We start from the raw sequence: 21,835 nt of genomic DNA on the forward strand, positions 1-21,835 counted from the left end.
ATGGTCTACACCGATTGCGACTGTTCACCTGTGCCGATTGCAACCGCCAATCAGATCCACTGATTGCGACCCACCGATTAGATCTGGACCGTTGATCATCCAGATCAAACGACTGTTGTGCTTTATTAGTTTAAGCCTCCGATATGTGGTTTTTCATTGTTTTTTCAGTGTTTTAGCCTCCCGATAGTGTTTTTCCTCCCTTTTAAGGGTTCTCCTCTTGCGCTTGTTTCAATATTTGGAGGATTTTAAGGAAATTTTGAAGACTTCAAGAGCATATTTAGATCCATTGGCATGATTTTGTTGGCTTATGGAGACTTTAAAGAGCATATTTGGATCCATTTTTGGTCCATTTGACAACAAGGCTAATAGTAACCATGACAACTAGGGTAAACATGAGACGAGAGGTTACTATGATCAAATTCGACCTCCTATGTGCCCTTAAGGAAGTGGAATCGACGGAACATCACACACAGTCATCCAACATTATCAATAGAACCCTCAGGAGACAAGTCATCCACTCAGACAATCTGTCCCTCGGTCCCATTGTTTTTTTGGATCTCTTAGGCCATAGTCGCTCTCATGCTATGGGCAAAGGGAGTGACCAACAACCCAAAGTTTCTCTCTCAGGATTTCCTTCCAGCAACCAGGTACTAAAATTTCCAGTTCTATGCCAGCGACCTCGGGATTTAAGCCACTTTTTCAGGCCCAACGTCCAAGCCAATGCCTAGAATGGAGTGTTAACTTAGAATCAATAAAAATACAAGGAAACACTAATGAAAAATCAATAAACTGAATAAGAATGTAACCATACCCCTACTATCCATGACAAACATTTGGTCAAACACATCATCAACACGTAACCTACAGGTGTAGACAACAAAATTAAGTGTAGGGATCTCATACTTATCTGAGAATCACTATGAACCATTGTCCCCTCATGTCAATTACTGAATTATCATCTATTAGGTCATAAACACATTATCCATACATGTACAAGTAAAAACATGCTGAGATCCATACATAGCTATTGTCATAAAATATACATATAACCAGCATAATAGGGACATAAATACCATAAACATATAAACCATCAAAATCCACATATACATCAATACATTTACACATGAAAATCAAGGGAATGAATTTCTTATTAATGAATGCAATGAACCAACTGAAGATGGGACTACCACGTTCCACCCAACCATAAATTAGCTGAGCCAAGTCTCTCTTCAGCCAATCACCCCCGTGCAATATTCCAAGCATGAATGTGGGACTCATAGAACACATCAAAACACTAATTAACATGGATGTCACCAGAGTTCTCTACCTACATCGTGAGGAATTTGAGTGCCTCCTAGTCTCTCAGGATTTACTGTGCATCCACAGTCTGATCCAGGGATCACTAGGCCCTACACCCTGACATAATCTCCAGGATTTACCATGCATCCCATCCCAGGATTGCTAATCCCAACGAAGAGAAAATCCACCTCTTAGCTTTACCTTATATCTCGCCATTCACCAACAAGGATTCCTAGGCCCACCGAGGCACACAATCTAGCTTTATCACAACCCACAGTCAAGTTTAGGTGTTACTAGGCTAGTGGCGTCATGATACTTAGTCTGGTTTACGGACCACTCAGACCATGTGTTTGTCAATTTGGAGATCCACCCCACTCAACTTCAAATCCAATTCGTCCATCCCACATAAACCAAATGATAGAACCCATCTCATCAAATCTATCAGGAAATGGCAAGGCTAGGTTAAAAATATTGTCACACCTGGAAAAATCCATGTCATGGTAGACAAGAACCACATACAATCCCATGCGTGCCAAATATAGCAAGTAAAATACACATGCAAGTCGATACCTGTAATGAAGCCTGTTGTAGCTGCTTGATCCTGCTTTTCCTTGCATGATATTTGCTTCCTCTTACCTTCTTTTCCTTCCTAGCTCCAATGCCAAAGTGCCCCAAGAAAATCTAAGTGTCTAAGAGTATGAGAGAGAGAAAGAATAATGAGAGAGCTCCAAAACTCAACTGACAAAAGGTTACCAACTGATCCTTAGAAGCCTTTTTATGAATAATGCCTCTATTTTCTTCATTTTCCATTATTTTCCTTCAATTTTCCTCCTCACATGAAACCTGTGACCTTTAACCCCCTTTTTCTCCTAATTTCCATTATTTTCATAAATAGTTGTTTAAAAAATGCCATTTTGCCTTTCCAAAGCCTTAGCCATTACCTTTGCCAATTTCCTTATCCATAAACAACCAAATGAACAACCCCTAGGATGCCTTGCCCAACATTCAACTTGGAATAAGTGTCCCATCGACCGTGGTTATTTTTTTTAACTTTTATTACATGGAATTTTCACTAGGGTTGTTACAAATGTGATCCACTTATGTGTTCACAGTTCATGAGACCTTTTCATATGATCTCTCCATGTGCAACCAAAAGTTTGACCATACCTCAAGGTGTTCCCATGGCTCCAGGCTAGGCCCTCATAGGAATTGAACCTTGCCTAATCTTGAAAAACTCACTTTTCACCTTTGGAACCAACCCCTTTTGGAAAAAAATAATTTAACTTTATTTATATATGTTTATTTTATTTTATTTGAAAAATTTCAATTGTTTTAGCCTATTATCAACAACTTATTTGACTGAAAACCAATACCATGTGATGATGCTAAGATGATGACTAGGGTGCTCTAAATACAAGGTCAAATAATTTAACTTCACCAAGTAAAGGCAATAAATCAATGCCACATTTAAATAACTAAGAAATAATCCAAAAAAAAAAATCAATTATAATATTACTTTCAACAACATGTAAAGAGTTCCAAACCCACTATTCAACTAAAGATCAGTTTACCACATGATGTCAAGATTTTGACCAAGGAGGATTTATATATAGGGTAGAAGGAGCTACCACATATAAAAAGGGATAACTTCAACCAAACAATGAGAGAAACCAAAGCTCAAAGGCTAGTAGAGCAATGTGAAAAATGACAGCGTCAAATTTTTGCAAGTAGGGTGAAACCTCATGTGGCCAAAACCAATACCAAGCATCTACTATATATTTATGATGGGAAGTGCATAATAGCAATCTATAACACTCAATCCCAACTAAATCTTTCTAAAGGTATGGGGTGTACATTCCCAACCCCTAGGGTCACTTTATGGAGGTGGGGTATCCAAAAGTTCTATTTTTTTAACCATATGAAACCTATTTTATGAAGACACTATTGTCTTTCTCTCATCAAGAGCTTTCTAATGATATAAATTTCATGTAATTTTAAGGTCTGAGAATAAATTTATGGCTCTTATAAGATTCATTACTTATTTCAAGTTAACATACTGTATGATTGACACATGGCTAACACATGGTCCTATGCCCACCTGTCTCCATCATATAGTGCCATTCCATTTAACATGTGGCTAAACTGTGTTAGTGTTGTGCCCATGTGTCACCAGTACATGGCACTGCATCTGCAAGTTAGACATGTGGCTTGCTAGGTTAGATTCAAATTTGGATCATTTTCCAACGACCATTTCTAATTTCTTATAGATTCCCAAATAACTAATCTTTTGAATTCTGTAAGTCTAGCAAGGGTTCTCTAGTGAATCAATCAAACATCCAAATATCTAGAACATTTGATCTACATATGTTTCTGAAAACCCATATAATTATAATGCCTGCTATCAACATCTAGATTCCTAGATATCCAAAATTTGTTATTTAGAAAAATTCCATAAATAAAATTTATTAAAACGTTGGATCTCTAGATTCCATATCATACACTTCCATGAAGGATGCCACATTGGTTGCCACATTAGTTCATAAGTCCACATCAGTTGTGACATGTCAACATGCAACATCATCCTAACCTATTATTCTGCCACATTAGCACACCATGTTAACTATGACACATCATCATGTCATGTCAACAGTCACACATCAACATGCCATGCCACACCACTGCTAACCTGCTCGACTTGGTGATCCATAACTATCATGGATATTCTATTGGATAATTCATCTCAATAAACCTAATAAAAACATACCAAAATAAAAATATATATACTATGAGGGTTAATGTTTCTTAGATTTTCTTATTTATTAAATTATTGTTTTTTGCTTATGCATGCAATATATAAAATGTGGAAAATAGAGAATGTATATATATATATATATATATATATATATATATATATATATATATATCATAATGAACACCAAATATGGCTTGGGAAACCCTTTCGACATAAAACCTAGTTGGAAGGAGAGATTTCTCTACTCTTTGTTTTCGGATTCACAATTATACTGAGAGGGGGGTGAATCAGTATAATGACAAATTTTACATATTTAAATCCAATAAAATATCGTAATACATCATTCTCATAAATTGAACATGTAACACAAGATATATGTGGAAACCCTTAGGGAGAAAACAAAAAAAAGCTTTATATGAAATATCTTGTAGGCACCAACCTACAGGAGACACCAATATCCCCTGTTGTTTATAGGCACCAACCTATAGGAGACATGAATCCCCTTTTCTACTTTGTAGGCACCAATCTACAAGAGACATTAATCCCCTCAGCTGCTTTGTAGGCACCAATACCCTCTGTCGCTTTGTAGGCACCAACCTATAAGAGACATCAATCCCCTATGCTACAAATATTCATAGGAACCAACCTACTTCACCGAATATCCTTGCTTCTTCATAATGTATGTTAGCTAATTCTACTTTCACAAAGTCTGCTTACTACTTCTACCTTCACCAGGTCTACTTGTTGCTTCTTCCTTCATCGAGTCTTCTTCTCCCAAAATTTATTACTTTTGGCTTCTTCCCAAGAAAAAAATTTCACATGTTACATATCCAATTTTTCAAACCTAGTGTTACACAAAAATATCGTCATCATGATTATTTGCAGTCAGTATGGGTCTATCATTACTTGTACTGTCCTCCTAAGCAAGTCTCAGACCTCAGCTCTTCAAATTAAGCTTTGGAAATGAGAGAAAGACATTAAAAATCAATGTAACTCTGGTTCCGCACTTTCTCTCATCGTCACCTGCGGTCCCGCACCTTCTATGTATAAAAGTTGCGTACCTACCCGCTCTATCCCTAATGGTGTAGGTGCGGACCCCTGTGAAAGTCAAAAGGCGCAAGTTTTATCTTAAAAAACTCACTTTGGGTTAATTCTAGAGGTTTCTAGAAGGAATTTTGACGTGGATTGTTCGCTCTGAGGTGGTTCATGCATCCCAAAAGAGAAGGAGCTAATCCCTTGATGAGAGGGCTTTATCCCTTTGAAGGAGGACCTAGTAACCTCCCTCCATTGCACTATAAATACAGGCATTGAGCTGGTTGCTGGAGAGGTTAGAAGTTGAACATTTTTGAGGGTAAATGCTGGTGAAATCAAGACTTCCTAGTTAAGCCTAAAGAGGAGAGATCACATACCTTTTTGGTTTCATTGGGGAGTGAGTGAAACTTGTCAAAGTAGAGGAGACTTCTTGCTGGACCCTGGGAGGAGCTTGTACAGCGTCAAGGCAAAGGTTGTAAGGTTCTTCTTCTTCTGAATTAATTTAATCAAACTCATTTTTCTCAACAAGTATCTTATGTTATTTGTTTCATGGACTCCTTGACTTTCATGTTAAATATGTTTTATGCAATTGGCTTTTCAGGTGCTATTTAATTTGTTTGCCTTGTTTGTGTTTGCAGATCCGCGAAAAGGAGCTCATTTGGATCGAAGGAGCGAGGGCATCCACAAGCTAGCGTTGGACCTAAGGTAGGCCCTAAAAACACTTGTTTGCTATTGTTTATTAAAGCATATTTAGAGAAAGATAGTGTCTGGTTGGTTTGATTGTCATTAGGTCTTCTTTAGATTCTAGGAAGGTCTATCTTGTCCGCAAGATCGACTTATTCCGTGTGACAAAATGGCGACACCGCTGGGGACTTGATCGTTTTCCTTGTTTATACTTTGACCTGAGAAACTGTATTTTTGTTTCTGTTTTTGGCTTGATGATTGTGGGATTGGGTGATTTTAGTTAATCTTGAGTTAGTTTTTATTTTTCATAGTTTTGGGAGAAGTACGCACCCTCTGAGTTAAGCATAGTGCGTACCTATACGCGCTTTTGCTTTGTGCACAGAGCATGAACGCACCTGTGTAAACAGGTTGCCTGCGTACCCTGTCAAAGTTTTGAGAAATTTTAAATTTTTCTCTTTTTTATCAGTTTAGAATTTGTTTATAGGTTTTAGCCATTGCCCAGACCTGCGTGTACCCTGTCAAAAACTTTCCTTGGATTGATTTCTATAGTGTTAGGGTTTTAGGTGAAACTCCTAGGAGTTTTTCTTGTTGGGTTTGTTTTTCGTTTTGGTTGTGTAGTGGCTCTGAGCTTAGAGGTTGTAGGGACTTCAGATCACCTTAGTGTCTACCAGCCTTTTTATGAGTCTGACCATGTATGAAATCTCCCCTTGTTGAGGAATCCGCTTTGTATTTTCTCATTTCAAAACTTCGAAAAGCTTGTGTTTGAGAGTTTGGATTTTCATTTTCAAAAAGAAAAACAAATTGGTTGTTCGAGAGATTGTATTCGAGAAACCTGCAATCCAAAATTGGTTGTTCTTGACTGATTTGTGATTCTGCATAAATTAGTCCTTAGCTTGCATCTAGCTGAGTAAAACATCCTTAAAAAAGACTTTTAGTAGGCTTTGACTTGAAATAGGTTTTTATAATTTGTAGCTCTCAAAGTTAGTCATTTTCATTAGCTTTGAGTGTTTTATTTACAAAATATAAAAAATCTCTTTTGAGAAAAAGTTTGTTTTTTGTAGTGATTGAGTGCTTTGAAACGAAAAAGGGAAATTTTTGTGAAATAATTAGTTGTCTCGTTTTGAGTGCTTTGGAAAGGAAAAGCTCTTCTTTTAATATGTTAAATTGAGAAAGATTTGTGTTTACAAAGTATTTGCATTCTTGAACTCTTTCTTAGTTTTAGAAGTTCATCGAAGAGAAAAAGATTGTTTAGATCATCTTAGGTGCATTTTTAGTGATTTTGAGTCGAGTCTTCATACCACGAGTTTCATCTCCGCACCTTTGGACTTAAACAAAAAATCACTAAAATTAAAGCTTAAAGTAAAATTCACCTAGTAACATTTTTATTTCTAGGGCTCTGATACACCAACTCATCTTAGGCTAGTGTCTTGGAGTAGGAGAGTAATTAACTCTCCAAGATAGTAAAAACAAACAAGTAGCTGTATCTTGTGGTAGGGAAGAAATCCAATTGTTGCATTTATGCTCTGGGAAAGCTCCTCTTAAAGGAGAAGCACGAGATCGTGTCCGAACCAGTGTGGGAATCAATCCTTCCTCATTGGGAACGACGCCAGATATTCACGTATTAAAAACGGTAAACCTCTGATTAACCATTGTCGAGGAGCCTGGGGTCACTTGTTGGTAAACCTTGGATTATGTCAAGGAGCCTTCAAGGGGATTGAGCTTGCTACTCTGCCCTTGCGTGCATATCGGATCGTAGACTGTTCCCCCAGGTGTATTTGTCTCAATTGGTAACCTTAGTGGCCATATTATTTAGGACTCTTCCTGAGGTAAAAGTGGTGGGAAGATCCCACTGTACCTGGAGTAGACGTCAGCTAGACTCACTTGGATTTTCTGGGGGGTTCACTTCACTCGAGACGGTTAAGTGGAGGAACTTGTGCCAGTCTATTCATTAAGCAGGTTGCCGGGGTAACTGTTCCAACCGCCATTTCTGTACTGAACTCTGCGACGTTGGATTTCATCACCAACTAGTGTTTTCGGCCCAGAAAGTTACTGTTTGTGTGTGTTTGATCTCCTAGATTCTTCAGGCGTGTGATTCAAATTTTTTTGGTTCTTTAGAGACTTTAGGTGTTTTTCATTGAGATTTTACTTTGTTTGCGTGTGAAGTAGTTAAAAGTCTTTAACTGTGGCTGAATTACCAAGACAGTCCCGTAGACTTCGGGGCCAGTCTCCTAAGATTATAAACGTGGCTGAGTTACTGAGGAAGTCCCGTAGACTTCGGGGCCAACCTCCTGAGGAAGTATCGAGCCAACTTGAAGGCTTAAAAGTCCTCGTAACTCCTAGAGACAGCAGAGTTGGATCACTGGAAGAAGGAGAATCTTCTTTGATAGTACATCCTGATTTTCAAACGCCAGTAGCAGAATATAATCCACAGTCAGTGTCTGTCTCCGAAATCACTGGTAGCTTTTCATCTACTAGTGATATAGGTGAAGAACCCGAAATATCCGAGCCTGAAAGTGAATTTGCTGCTACTCCGACATCGGGGTTTGTTTCTCCAACTTTTAGTGGTCCTGGTTCACCTAGGGTAGAAAGAGTAATCACTCAAGATCTTCCTTCTAGACTTATTTCTATTGAAGAACTTGCTTCGGAAGAAGAAGAAGTAGGCATCCCTATCCCTGAAAATCAACCTGTCATTGAACTTAGGGAGCGTGAATCAATTTTTTAAAGTCCACCTAGGAGTAGTTCTTGGTATCTTTCTTTGACTAATTATTAAGAAAACTCAGGGTTAAGTTTTTCACCACCTCGTGCTCCTTATCACTCAACACCTAGAGGTTTTTATACTCCCATAAATATGTCAGGATAGTTGTCCATGTTTACTCAATCGCCTGAATCCTTTCTGGTACTTTTCTGGGAGCATCTCCTCAACCCATTGAGCAAGGGTTATTAACTGGAAGCAATGGTAATAAACCATTGAGCGTAGAAGACATCCTTATGATGTCAGGTTCTATTCCAAATCCTCAACCTCAAGGTGGCCAGTTACCGCCTGGGGGGCAGCCTCAATTAACGCTTGGGGGTCAACCTCAAGGTACACAATTTGCATCTGGGGGGCAACCTCAAGGACAGTACATACCTACGGGACAGTATGTTCCTCAAGGTCAACCCCAGACTCAATATGTACCCCAAGCTCAACCCCAGTATCAATTTATACCTCAAGGTCAACCCCAGTATCAGTATGTGCCTCAAGGGTATCAACCCCAAGGTCAATACTCGAACCAAGGTTTCCAACCACCCCAAGGTCAAACATTTGTTCAAGGAACGGGAAATGTACCTTTCAATTATCAATCCTACCCTCAACCCGGTTATGGTCCTCAATATTCTCAACCAGTGATGGGTCAGTACCCCGGAATGAATATAGTCTGGGATCCATCGCAAACCCAAAAGGTGTTGCAGCCAAGTGTACAATTGTCATCTCAAACTGGGCAACCCTTAGTTTCTGGTACATCCCAGCAACCGGTCCAGTCTAACATTCAAACTTCTGTACCTTCGGTAGTTTCTCAGCCTGGGCCTAGTACACCTCGTACTCTACCTCAAACGACTACTACAACTGCCGCTACATCTGTTCAGTCTACCCCACCTACTTCTAGAGTATCGACAACTCTGGTTTCTACTGTTCCTGTATCTACTCCTCAGACATCTTTACCACCGTCTGGATCTACGATTCAGACTTCAGTTCAGATGCCTGTAGGACAACCTGGTTTAAGTACGGTTGTCACAAGTCAACCACAATTCACCTATCAACCGTACCAGGGACAGTACCAATTCGGTCCTACTGTCCAGCAGCCAGTTTATCACTATCAACCGTATCCTAGGTACACTTATCAACAACCTCAACAACCCCAGTACGGTCCGATTAATCTTGGTTTTCCGGGAGGATACAATATCTTGAACGCGATTCCTATTCCTAGTTATCCTGGATATCCTCCTCCTGGGGCTGGTCTCATGACCCAGAGTTTTAGGGATCCTAATCGGCAGTTACCGTTTATCGCAACTTTGGACTTACCTGACTTTTCGCGCCTAATGAACGATCCCATTAATTATCTTCCTTTTTGGCCGCCAATGTCGAATAAGTTGCCCAGTGACATTCCCAAGTTCGAAGGTAAATCAGGAGAGGACCCGTCAAACCATGTGATGACTTACCACCTCTGGTGTGTGTCTAACTCCATCACAGATGATTCGATCCGTCTTAGACTTTTCTAGCGCACTCTAATTGGTCTCGCGGCCAAGTGGTACATTGAGTTACCGCAAGGAACTTTTTATAATTTTAGTCAATTAGCTACCTCGTTTTTAACTCATTTTCAGTTGCCAGTGCGATATGACAATGGCACGGAATTGTTAACTTCGCTAAAACAATCGACATCCACGTACATTTCAGATCATATTCATGAGTGGAGACGTCGACGTCGTTTAGTGAAGGTATTTATTCCAGATCAAATCTTGGCCGAGTGGTTTGTAAAATCTTTGTTGCCAAATATCACTGAAGATGTTGCTAAAGCTGGAGTGGTTACTGAGGAGAAAGTCATTGCTCAAGCACAGTACCTTGACTTGGTCTATACTCAGTCAGGTACGTTACACGAAAAAATCTTCGATCTTCCCAAGTCAAATCAAATCGCTGCAACTCCTTCGGGATCACATGCCGCTGATGGTATGATTGGCACGGTTAACACTAAAAGTAAGAAGAAAACCTCCAAGAATTCTTCTCCTATTATAACCTTTCCTGGTTCCCCAACAGGAGATTCTTCTGCAGAGATTTCTGCCGATATTCACGTTGTAGAGTCATCTACAGCCAAATCAAAATCCGATGGGAAGAAGAAAGGAAAGAAGAAGAATAAAACGGACAAAAGTTCAAAGGAGAAACCTGAAAAGGCGGAATCCAATGACAAAAAATGCAAACCTCATTATCCTTGTCTCATTTGTAACGATGAACATTTTACAAGAGACTGCCCTCATTGTGCAGAGGTTGCAAAAATTGTCAAGGGTTCCCAAACTCTTGTTGTTTTGAAGGATCCTTTTCCGGCTCAAGACAGTAAGATGATAGGTTCATCCTCGAGTGCCAATGAAGAACCCATACTGATGATGTCCCATGTTAGGATTGCGACTTGATCGCAAGATTATGGTAGTAAGATTCCTGTTGATGGTAAAGAAGCAGAATCTTCTCATTCTAATCCATCAACCTCAGCTCCCGGTTCCAATCCACTACAGATTGAGAAACCTAATCCAGACTTGGTAATCAAACTGCCCGCCAAGGGTATACTTCGAAAGTCAGCTTTCAATCCACATGCGAGAGCGGCTCAGAATTATAACATTGTTGAGGATTTCGCTGTTTCACCCTCAGCAATGTCGGCTTTGGAAGTGCTGAAATCATGCCCAACAAAACGTAAATTACTTTTGTCGGCTATAGGAGCTGTTGATGTTCAGGACCCGAACCTAATAATTTTTGATCTAGAAAATAGTACGCCGTGTTTGCCTCATCAAATGGCTTTCCAGATTCCAGTGATAGTAAAAAACGGGCCTATTCATCGGACTGTAATTGATGAGGGAGCCTCAATGTGTATTATGTCGATACAGTGTTGGAGATCACTTGGTTCTCCTTCACTAGATCAATCCCCAACGATTCTAAAGACATTTTATGGCTGTGGGTTTCATTCTTTCAGCATTCTACAGGATTTGCCTATAGGGGTTGAAGGAAAAACCGTTAGTCTAGATGTGGAGGTGGTTGATTCCCCTCTAGACTACAACCTTCTCTTGGGTCGAAGTTGGTCTTACGCTATGACAACGGTTGTTTCATCAGTCTTTCGAGTAATAATGTTTCTACATAATGGAAAGATCATAACAATAGACCAGCTGGCTTACTTTTCATCCGACCCAGCCTCTTCGGAGAGTATTCAGCATGTTGGTAAAACGACTATCCCATATAAGGATGTTGGAGTAGGATTAGTTAAAGATGTCGGTTTACTGGGAACTTTTCCTTTTCCTCCAATCAACGCATCATCTTCATTTGCAACCATTCATATGATTACATCAGACACCATTATGTATGATGATCCTTGGATCGTCCCTTCTGAATCTGAGATAGACTCATTTGGTAATTCCATGCCTTTAAGTCCATATGAAATTGCCTATGAAGCCATGCAGTCTTTTGCCGACTCGTGTTCAACCAAAAATGACTTAATGAATGTGGTTCGTGAGGAATCACTTTTCACATCAACCTCGGATTTAACTACGTTTTCTGAACTTGTTCACTCTGATGAGAAAATTCGTGAAATCCTAGGTGTTGATGATTTACCATGGGAAGATCTCCATCACAGATCTTCGTTTTTACCTGAGTGTGATTGTTTTGAAAATGATTTCTCATCAATTTTTACAACTGAATATGTCAAGGAACCTCAGAATCCAATGAAACATCCCGATTCAGAGTTAAATTTGGGAAACATCTCTCGAACTATTCCTATTGACATTTCGATTAAGCCCGGAATTGTTGAGAACATTCATATAGGTGCCTCACGTACAGATAACGAAATTCAATTATATAAGGCCCTATTTCAAGAATTTCGCGACGTGTTTGCCTGGTCCTATGAGGAAATGCCAGGAATTGATCCCGCGATTGTTGTTCATGAGATCAAGACTTACCCGGACGCTAAACCCGTCCGGCAACGTTTGCGTCAGATTCACCCACGAAAAGCTGCTACAATTAAAGCAGAAGTTGAAAAACTGTTGAAAGCAGGTTTCATTTATTCGATCCCGTTAACGGATTGGGTATCGAATATTGTTCCGGTTAACAAAAAGCAGGGAACAATAAGAATATGCATCGATTATAGGGACATTAATCGAGCATGTCCAAAGGACAATTACCCAACTCCCTATATCGATCAAATCATTGATGATTGTGCCGGCAGCGAAATATTTTCCTTTATGGACAGTTTTTCCAGATACAATCAAATCAACATTCTACCTGCTGATCAACCAAAAACGGCGTTCATTTGTCCATGGGGGACATTTTCTTATTGCAAATTACCTTTTGGGCTTAAGAATGCCAGAGCAACTTTTCAAAGGGCGATGTCTTATGCGTTTCATGACATCAAGCACATTGTGCAACCGTATCTCGATGATTTGCCTGCTCATTCATTACATCGAGCTGATCACCTCGTCCATTTATGAGCAATCTTTATGAGGTGTAGGCATTATCGTATTCGGTTGAACCCACACAAATGTGCCTTCTGTATAGAAACGGGTCGATTGCTGGGATTTGTAGTTCCGAAAGTCGGCATTAGCGTTGATCCCTCGAAGGCCGAAGCTATCATCAAATTGCCTCCTCCTTTGAGTCTTCGCCAACTCCAAAGTTTGTAGGGGAAAGCAAACTTTTTACGACGATTCATTCCTAACTACGCCGAGGTTACAAAGGTTTTTACCCGGTTGTTGAAGAAAAACACTCAATTCCATTGGGATGAGATAGCTCAGAAATCTTTTGATGCACTCAAACACGCATTGACCCATGTATTGTTGTTGCATCCTCCCAACTACAACCAGGATTACTTCTTGTATCTCGCCGCTTCTCATTCCACCATTGGAATGGTCTTAGTTCAGGAAAATGAATTCGGAACAGAACATGTGATATATTACCTTAGTCGAACATTAAATCCCACTGAGCTAAAATACTCACATGTGGAGAAATTGGCATTGGTAGCCGTTCAAGCTGTCCAACGTTTTCGTCACTACATTCTACTACGTAAAACTACAGTCATTTCGGATTGCAACCCTATGATCTACATTTTGACCAAGCAATTGCTAGGGGGCAAGTACTCTAAATGGATCATTATCCTGCAAGAGTTCGACTTGGAATTTGAGAAATCTAAGTCTAAGAAATCTTTAGTTTTTGCGGAGTTAATGTGTGACTTCCCGCGTGCTGACACAGAAATTGTGGCGGAGGAGCCCATTGCGGACAAATCCTTGTTTCTAATCAGCACTTTAGATCCGTGGTATGGGGATATCATCGTTTATCTCCAAACCCAATCCTTTCGGCTGGAAATTTCAAGGCCAGAACGTCGGAAAATTCGATTCCAGTCCAAACAATTCAGAATTATTGGAGATACTCTTTATCGCCGTGGGGCGGACTCTGTTTTTCGACATTGCTTAACTCACGAGGAAGCTGAAAGGGTTCTAAATGACTGCCACTCTGGAGCGTGTGGCAATCATATGTCTGGGTATGCCACAGACCAAAAGATATTGCGCGCTGGCTACTTCTGGCCATCCTTATTTAAAGATTGTATTACGGCGGTCCGAAAATGCCACAACTGCCAGATTTTTGATCGTAAGTTGCGCGCTCCATGTAGAGCCTCTAACTTGCACTTGATTATCCATCATTACCTACAGCTTTTCTTCACTTGTCCCTCTCTTTTGCTCTATTTTCCACCCAGATCATTACATTTGATGTCTCTAAGCATAATTAGTTAACTTTGCTTATGTTTTACTGTTGGTTTAGATTTTTGACATATAAACAGAGTTTCCGCAGTTGTTCAGCAGTTCCGCAGCTGTTCAGCAATTCCACAACTGTTCAGAGATTCCGCAGCCTTTTTGTTGTTTGATATGCTCCACGTGTCCTCTCAAGGAACGAGCCACATGGGCATGTTGGGTTGGATGTACACATGGATTGTATGCTATTGGTTGAGCCAAACCAGTCACGTATGCCCTTGGTCAATGCAAGTATTCCCTCGGTCAAACGGTCAAGTTCTGAACGGTGGCACGGGAGCCGTGAGCAGTTGGGACACGGAACTGTAGCTGGCACCTCCTCCTTGCCACGAGGACAGCTAAAGACAGGATCCAAGCATAGATTTGTCTCCCATGATGACCGTTTCCCTCAAAAGTGCACGGAGTTACCTACGTGTTTGTTGCACAAGCTAATTAGCTAAGACTGCGTGTTGCTGCGTAGTTAATAGGTTAGGCTATAGTTGCTTAATTCACGTAGAGAGTAGTTGCCTCTGTGCTTATAAATAAGCGTGTGCCAACGCTTGTAGATTAGCTTTTTGATTATTGTAATTGCTGCGCTGATTTTGTATAAAAACTCTGTTTTAGAAGGTTGTTCCTACAGCACTTTTCACTGTATTTTTGACATGCTGGTTTTATAAAAGGAAGACTGTTATGTTCACCTTTTCGTAGCTGATCTTCTAAGTTGGTTGCGTGGATGGAGGGCCCCCATCTATGACAGCCCGTGTACATAGTGTTTGGTTTCATTTTCATGCTTTCAGAAATCTTTATTTCTTTTATCATGTATAATAGTATACCATTTGATTTCATGTCATTTTATTTCCAGCATTCATTTTAAACTGATCAGTATTGTTTTTGCAGGTTTTTAACCCGAGATTGTTTTGTCTTTGTGTATTTGCTTTATATCTGATGGTATTTTCAGTTGACAGATTCAAAGTTGCTGCCTTTACTCTATTTTCATAGCTGATTTCTAGTTTAGTTTCTCAAAGTTGTATGTTAACATATTGATGGTCTCTTTATCAAAAATTGTTCATCTTTTAGAGATCAGAATACTAATAAATTACAGCTGGCTTTGAGTACTTTTTAGACTAATCTTTAACTACTTTCTAATCGTGCTTTACATAGTACCATATGTTGGAAGCAGAGAGTTAGGAAGAGCTGAACATTATAACTAGTCTTTAAAGTAGATTTTTCTCATTTTTGATCACTTTTTAAACTCATCTCTAACTACTTCCTAATCGTGTTTTACATAGTACCATATGTTGGAAGCAGAGAGTTAGGAAGAGATAAACATTATCATTGGTTTTTAAAGTGGTTTTCTTACCTTTTTATTTGCAGCAGCATGAATGGTGTCTAGTGCCATTAGAAAGTGGTTCTTTGCTTTCAATTCATTTCAAGTTATTTATTTCTTTCAAGCTTTTTCTTTGCAGTTTAGAAGGTAGTTAGAAATCACCTGTAACACACACTCACTCATCTAGAAATCCCCTTACACACATACTCACTCATCTGTTTATAAAAACTCCATTCCATCTTAGGAAGATAGATTGACCACAAACAACACCCCCAAACGACAAAAAGATCTAAGAGGTTGCTTAAGTACATATAGTACACCTTCACTTCATCAGCTTACGAGCCCCGGGTTGAAAATTAATGACATCAATTTAGAAACACTAAATTGACTAAACATTTTGGCGTCGTTGCCGGGGAAGTGAAATTAAGTAGCCATATTCTTAGAAAAAAAAAAACATAAAAATTTCAAGGAAAGAAGTTGATAACCTATCAAAGTATGCTCTCCTCTTGCACTGCAAGGTGATCTGGAGGATCAGAAAAGAGAAAGTTATTGATTTGGTAGTTTCTTGAGTATGCTCTCTTCTTGCACCTAGAGTGAACTGGAAGACCAGAAAAAGAACTATTAACTTGACTTGAAGAAAAATAATAAAAAATGACATGCATAGAGCTAGAGATTCTAGGGGAAGGTTTTTAGCTAGAGCTCGAAGTTCAATTTTTACAAGTCCATCTGCTTCAAGGGATAGACAAGAGACACCTCCCTTATCTCCAACCGACACTCCTAGTCCTAGAATTCCTGGAATTCAAGAGCCAAGAGTTGACTCTCCTACACCTTCTATTGAATTTGAACCAGGAAGAGACTCTTCTCTTTCTCCTACAGAAAGACCAATTGTAATTGAGGAAGTGGAATCATCTGAAGAAGAAGGAGAAATATCTTCTCATTCCCCCTTTGTAGAGCAACCAGAAGATTTTGAAATCCCTAGGAGAACCATCATGGCAGAGGAAGAAGGAGGTGGTAGAGGTAGAGGTAGAGGTAGAGGAGGAGGAGGAAACAACAACAATAATGGAGGTAGAGGTCCCCTTGGAGGAGGAAATAGAGATGGGGATAATTCATTTGGGTTTCCCATTGTTAATGAGGATTCCTGAGCCACTATGAAAAACATATCACCATCTGTCCTCCCAAATTTCCATGGGTTAAGGACTGAGGACCCTGAAACATTTTTATTTGAGTTTGAAGTGGTGTGTCGAACTTATGACTACCTGGATTACTCTCAAAAACTCAAATTGTTCCCTTCAACACTGAAGGATCAAGCCTTGAAATGGTTCATGGGTTACTCACTCAATCCATTAGGTCTTGGGATGAAATGAAACAGACATTTTTGGATAGGTATTTGGACTATTGTATGCCTACTAATCACAAGGACGAGGTTTTTAAAATGATACAAAGAGAAGATGAGAGCTTAGAAGATTTACTTGAAAGATTTCAATATAACTTGAAAAGAGCAAAAATGAGTAGCTTGGATGAAGAGACCTTAAAAGCCCTCTTATTAAAAGCCATTAGGGATGAATGGATAGATATCTTAAACATGATGGGGAAAGGGGATAGTTCTCAACTTTCACTCAATGATATAGCAGAACTTTGTATCCATCTCTCAAGAGGCAAATCAAAAACTCAAAAAGGGCCTAGAGATCCTTCTCTCCTTAGAGCAAATAAATCTGCAACAGGATGAGTAAGTAGGGCTGAAATCGGCAATATGCTTGATGAATTCAAAACTGACATCTTAGGGAGTCTTAGTGAACAACTAGATACCCTTAAGATTCACAATAAACAAAAAGCAGAAGCGGAGGCTTTGGCCATTTTTTGCCTGAAATGTAGAAAGAAACATGCTTTAAGGGAATGTCCCTTGGACACACACGTTGTAGAAACATGTGTAATTTGCTCAGAAACTCATGAGACTAAGGATTGTCCTTCAATACCAGGCCTCAAAGCAGTCTTTCAAGAGGATCCAAGTACACTTGAATCTCTCTGTTTTATTGCAAGGAGACCTTAGCAAGGGCAACAGAATCAAGGGTTTAACAACTCTATGAATTCTCAATCCCAACCAAATTGGAATCCTTGGCAACAACCTTGGCCTCAACCTCAAAATGCTTTTCAAGCATGGATGCAAAGCATGAAAAATCCTTATGGGAGATTTGCTCAATTCTATCAATATCCTCCATCATTTCAGAATCAGCAAGCTCCACAACTTCCAAATCAAGGTCAACAACTATCATTGCCATACCCTCAACAACAACAACCTCCTCCACAAAATCAAAATTCTCAACTATCGCTTCAATCCCAGCAGAAATCAAATCAACTTCCCTCTCAGCCATTACCAAATCCAAATAATAGGAACCCTCAAAATGCTTACATGATGGAAGGTCAACCATTCCCTACCTATATGGTTGTTCCTCTCAATGAAGTACAACTCAGATCAGGTAGAATCTTAGATCAACCTTCTACAAGTGTTCAACAACCAAGCATTTCTGAGGAAGAATCTCTCAAAGTCAATAAGGGTTCTGAAGTATCACTTCAAAACCAAAATATCCAAAAAGAAAAAGAAAAAGAATCAACCTCCACAACTCCCATAGTTGAGCAACCTACACCTTTAGCTACACCTCCTTTTCCTGAAAGATTACAAATTGACAAAGGAGTGGAAAAGCAAATATGGGTGCCTGACTATAGTTTTCTAGATGAATTGAAGAATGTCTGTATCAAGATTCCCTTGTTACAAGCCATTAAGGAAATTCCCATTCTAGCGAAGACAATAAAGGAGTTGAGTTTGAAGAAAACAGGAAAGAGAACCAGAGATACCAAAAGGATACATCTAGTTGGAAAAATTGCAGACATTATGATGGGTAAGATTACCATGCAAAAATATGTGGACCCCGGTAGCCCTATTGTCAAAACTCATATTAATGGGGTTGAAATCCCAAATACTTTGATTGACTTAGGAGCCGCGATCAACATCATGAGTAGACAGACCATGGATCATGTTAACACCCAGGTTGTTCCCTATGACTCCCAAGGGAATACGGCCGGGGTAACCACTAACCAATCTTTGGATCACAGTTTCTAGCAAAACTGTAATCAGAGAGGGCTCTCTCTTTATGATTTGTCTCTGTTATGATGGTGTTTTAGGCTAGCTTTTATGCTCAGGTTTTGGTTTATGTTTTGGTTGAAGGATTTCTTTCAGGTCTTATGATATGCTGTTTAGAGAGTAAAATATCATTGGGCAATGGAGTCTGGAGTTGTGAAATGCTTAGATATGAAGGATTGGTGGTGCTCAAACTGCAGGGCCAATTTTGTATTTCAGACAAACAAATTTAGCTTAAATGGTGATGTATGTCAACCAATAGAAAGCAATTAAGAATTTTCTATTAAGCTGGTGAGGTGAAAGTGAAACGCTGCACAGGAGCAAAACTTGAATTCCTGTGACAAAGGCCACTGTGAAAGATGTATTCTGAAAGTGCAGCAATTAAGAATTACACTTATCAAGATTGCATCTGAAGAAAACATTCATTAACAACATAGATTGAACTCAGGGTACTCATGGAATAAATCCTGAAAGTTATTCTTTTTCCTTGTTGCTAAATATTTAAAGTTAGATAACATATTAATTTAACAAACAAAATACATAACAGAGAGAGTTACAGAGACTTATTGTATGGTGAAATACACGGGAATCCAGCAGTTTCCAACAGACACCAGGATGCATTTAGCACTTCAGAAATCTGAGAAATTCCATCACTTTCTTTATTAACTTCTGAAAGGATTACAACATAAGAACTTCTTCAGGAGAAATCAACAACAACCCTTGCAAGCTCATGCGAAGGGGACTTTATAGGAATGCTTATACAAAATATATCAGGCATTGAGTCATCTGAGAGAGAAAATATATTCATAAATTCATACAGAAAGTAGAAAAGAAGTTATTACAACTTTGAATGCAGCATAAATGCTCTTTATGTCTACCAGAGGATAATTTGACCTTTGGAGGTCATTGAGTCGGTTGAGCCGTTTTGCTTTAATGCTGAGTAATATGTCTTTATTTCTTGTTGCGCTGTATTTTCTCGGCCCTGCCACCTGTAGTTTTCTATTTCTGCTTTGTTGGCCGATACATCTGCTGAGTTGGCTCAGCTTTAATCCACAATGCATGCTGATTTTTGTTAAACTGTGCTCTGCATGACAACTGATATTTTTTTTTTTTAGAAACAAAAATTGGTGAGTGGCTCCCTGCCTACAAAATCTTCTGTATTGCATTTGTCCACCAGTCTTGCGTAGGGAGTTGATGCCTGAGAATGGCATCCATTGTCTCTTCTGCCTCTGTATACTTGTAGAAATTGGGAGCCACCCCAAACAGGTGATTGATCTCATTCATTATAAAAAATAGATTCTCTACTCTGTTATAGAGAGTCTGTCCTGTGGCTGGCCCTGTTTCCTCTGAGATGCTGGGCTTCTCATTGATCTGACTAGTGGCAAATGTGTTGACCCTTTTAGCATACTGGTCATGTGTGAATAATCTCCCTGCGTTGTTCAGTAAGCCAGGGAGCCCTCTGCTTTCTAACACCTGAAACTTTTCCAAAAACCTGTTCACCTCAGTCTGCATATCCTGGGTTCTTCTTTCCAATGTCTGTACTAAGTTTCTCAGTGTGAGAACCCTTTTGACCATTTGGATAGTCTCGGTTCTGTTTGTAATTCCCATGGTAGCTAACTGAGAACTTGTTTTATGGTTAAGTACATTGATCATTCTGGTGGCCACTTCAGGCATATTTCTCAATAAAGCTCTTGATCTGTGAACCTCCTTCTGTGCCTTTGGGATGAGCTCTAATTGCTCATGGATAGTTTCAATATATTTCCATTGCTCATTGATAGATTTACCAATGTTAGCCCACAACACTATTTTAAGTTCAGCCACCACCTTATCCAACTTGAGCTCATTCTCTAGCTCTTTGATCTTGTCTTTAAGGGCTTTGATTTCCCTGCTCTTTTCTGCCACTTCTCTCTTTGATTTATCATGCTTGTCATTGATTTTGGCTAACTTTTCCCTGGTCTCATTTAACTCTGTCATTTGAGCTTCCAGGATTTGGATTTCATTCTTCAGCTTTTGCATATCCAGGCTTTGGGCCTGCTCTGTAGTTGTTGGCGCTGCTGAAGTAGATGTTGCTGTCTGTTCAGTCTGTTGAGGAGGAGGAGTAGTGATAGGAGCAGTTTCCTCGAGATTGATGATCTGAGGAGGAGGCTGAGAGGTCTGACCCTCTTCTCTTTGTTTCAATGCTGCTTGTAGGGCCGCTTGTGTAGCCTCAGATTCTCCCAATTTCTCTTGTGCCTGAACAAGCTGTTTATAAATGGAAATCAACAAATCTGTGGCATCCTGCTCATGCCTTTGTTGGGCTACCTCATCTGTCTGAGGGTGAATGGTATCTGGGAGTTTGATTTTCTTCCTTAAGGCAGCCATGTCAGCATCCCTCAACTTCAAGATTTCCTGTGTTCCTGAAATATCTTTGGGATCATGCCCAATTTCAATGATTATGTCCTCCAGGGACCTTATTCTGTTGTCCTTCGCCTGGGATGATGCCTTCTCCAATTCCAGTTGAGAGGCTGTGGCATTAAGGCTGCTCTTTAGCTTGTAATTTTCTAATGTTTCGTCTGCCAAGGAGGCATACACCATCTCACCAGTCTGTTTGTGCAGTTCAATTTTATCCATTGGGTGTATGTCTTTGGCCAGGACCTCCAGGTTGGTCCTAAGGTAATCTGAGGCAGATTGGGGATGCAATGCTGTGGGCATAAAATGACTCATGATCATCTTGCCTTCACTTACATCAAAGGCAGACATAAGTCTTTGCTGATTGGTGGGAGCCATGTTTAACAGATGATTGTACAGCTGTATTTTGATAGGATCACTCCTCCTTTTGATGTCTATAAATTGTTGTTTGATGCTCACTTGTCCTTCTTTTTGCTGGCTGGAGGAGCTGACCTCCCCTCCCATAGTCCTGTCCTGTTCCTGCTGGAAGGAACTTGCTGAAGCTTCTCTGCTGGGTGGGCCCATGCCCAATGCTTGTCTTATTGCTATGTCATCCTCCGAAAAGTCATTCAATCTTTGTCTTTTCTCTCCCTGGTTGATAGATGAAGTCAGAGGAGTTTCTCTATCCCTTTTTCTGCTTAAGTCCTCCTTCTGTGGAGTTTGGAGGACCGAGGCATCAGTG

Source organism: Pinus tabuliformis, chromosome 4_2, assembly GCF_031772625.1.
Source record: "Pinus tabuliformis cultivar Carrire ecotype Pingquan chromosome 4_2, CPIR1, whole genome shotgun sequence".
Taxonomy (NCBI): Eukaryota; Viridiplantae; Streptophyta; class Pinopsida; order Pinales; family Pinaceae; genus Pinus; species Pinus tabuliformis.